Below are 2307 nucleotides of genomic sequence, written 5' to 3'. Positions count from 1 at the left end.
CCGGTCTAGCTCTTAACTGTCCAAATCCTTGGGTCCTAACCAGCTAAGTGAGAACAAGGAACCAGCCCAGCGCCGGCTGTGTCACCTAGTCAGTGAATATCTCTACTGCAGGATGTGCTGACGCTTACATTGGTTGACTATGGTAAAGCAATCAAGAAGCCTGGAGTTTGGAATAACAAACAGTTACCTAGGAAGCCATGATTAAAGCACGTGTCTCGAGGAAATAATATAAAGATAGTATCACTGTTACATCACTGCTGGAATTTAGTCTAAATTAATGTCATACAAAATGACTTCTTCCACACAGTAAGGACAAGCTTTGCACCAATGTTTCTCAAAAGTCAATTATGTTTTGAGCTCTAGCCTTGATTTAACAGGTTGTTGTAAAAAAATATAACTTTTTCCTATGTCAGAGCCAAGGTAAAAGGACTATAAAGGAAAAGACACCCTCAATCCAGATTCCCTAGAACAGAAAACTCTAGAAACCAGTGGGCGTGAGCACGTTCAAGTCACGGGGTTTGAGGTTATGGGTTCGGGGTGCTTGCTTCTTTCCTTCTATCACTGACATGTCCATCTTGGGCAGCTTGAAGGCTGCTGGGTCCTCGGCCATCTGGGTGGCCTGTGCACGCATGAGGTCCATCAGGGAGGGCTTCTGGGCTCCTCTGTAGACCTGGGTGGCAAAACCTCCTGAATCAGACTTCTGGAGGGATCTTGGTCCAAAGAGGCTCCATTTATCTAATGGGTTTCTGTCCTTACCCCCACTTCCAGAATCCATGACATTGGAATTTGGGCCAGGTAAGGCTGGGTAAGAACCAAAAGTAAACCAGCCTCTGGATTTCCGTTTAGGGGACGAGTGGGGGCTGCTGCTTGGCGTCGACTGTGCAGACACAGGCTGCTTCTCTTCCTTTGTGATCTCTCCACTCTGCAGCTTTAGTTTGTGGAGAGCTTCTGCCACTCGAAGGTACTTGGTCTCCTCAGTGGTGAGGCCCTTGTGGGGTGTGTAGCCAGCATCTCTCAGCCCTGCCTGTTGCTCGAACCGCTGAATGCTCTCCTGAGTCTGTTTTGTGATCAGAGAACTCATGATGACATGGGTGGCTTTTGCCTTCACCACTGGGACCTTGTCCACACTGTCAGAGGCCGATGACAGCATCATGGCAGAGGAGGATGCACTGGCTTCTCCTTCCTCCACCTTGGCGAGGTGCTGATACTTGTGCTCTGGGATCACGGGCTTCCAGGGGATGCTGCCCATGTCTGATGTAGGAGGAGTCATGGGCGTTGGGTCCTCGAGGGCATCGTCATAACTGAATGCCCGGCGGTACATCCCGATGGAGAGGGACATCTTGCCTAGAGGCCCACTAGGCTCAAGAGCAGGTACTTCTAATTGTCTCGAAGCCATTGAAAAGACTAGGATCCAGGTGCTTTTCCTATATAGAATTCCAGGGCTGAGTCCCTGCCACCACAGTGAAATGATGTGACGATTATGCTGACAGGCAGATATTAATGAGGAACATGGTCCAGCTGCTGCAAGTTAGCAAAGCGTCCCAGGAAAAGTCCATCCAGGGGTTCTGTTCCTCCGTTGCCGCCGCCACGGGGCTCCCTGTGGCCTGCACTCCGGCACTAAAGAGGTTCTGAGGACCCACGTCTCCAAAGATGCTGTAGTGCAGTTCGGACCCAAGCCATGGCGTTGCCGGTGCTGAGAACGCACCGACAACAAGAGCAGAACACAAGGACCCGCCCATAGCATCTTTCAATAAGGTTTAAATTTGTTTTTCAGTCCTCACAGTTTGAGAAATACAGAGCAATTTCTTCCCTTTTTATTCTCCAATTCAAGCTCTCTGCACATTTCATTATAATACTTTGTCTCCTCATAGTACTTTGCTTTGTCTTCTCGAGCTGCCTTTGAAATCTTTTGTTCAGCAATTTTACTTCAGCATGTTCTCCCTTTCTTTTGGCTTCTCAATGCTCTAGTGCAATTTTCAGTCTCTTCTGACATCCATTTCCGTTTTTTTCTTTTCCTCTGTCTTTGTAACCTTTTGCTCTCTTCATAGATGATATCCTTCATATCGTCCCACAACCCATCTGGTCTTTGATCATTGGTGTTGAGTGTCTCAAATCTATTCCTATGATTATCTTGAAATTCAGATGAGGTAGATTCAAGATCATATCTTGGTTCTTGTGGACTTATTTTCATTTTCTTCAGCCTCAATTTGAACTTGCATATGAGTACTTGATGGTCTGTTCCACAGTCTGCCTCTGGCCTAGTTTTGACTGCTGCTATTGAGCATCTGCAATGGGTTGGGGTTTTGG

The 2307-nt window shown here is 47.4% G+C and overlaps 1 pseudogene; it reads right to left on the bottom strand.

Annotated features, from left to right (window-relative positions):
* Positions 1-478: 478 nt before the first annotated feature.
* Positions 479-1396, bottom strand: LOC102868688 (annotated as a pseudogene).
* Between the last annotated feature and the right edge of the window lie 911 nt (positions 1397-2307).

Source organism: Elephantulus edwardii, unplaced genomic scaffold (genome assembly GCF_000299155.1).
Source record: "Elephantulus edwardii isolate Elephantulus edwardi_28Jun2011 unplaced genomic scaffold, EleEdw1.0 scaffold00134, whole genome shotgun sequence".
Lineage (NCBI taxonomy): Eukaryota > Metazoa > Chordata > Mammalia > Macroscelidea > Macroscelididae > Elephantulus > Elephantulus edwardii.
The sequence above is the reverse complement of the archived record's forward strand: the minus strand, read 5'-3'. Positions and strand labels throughout refer to the sequence as shown.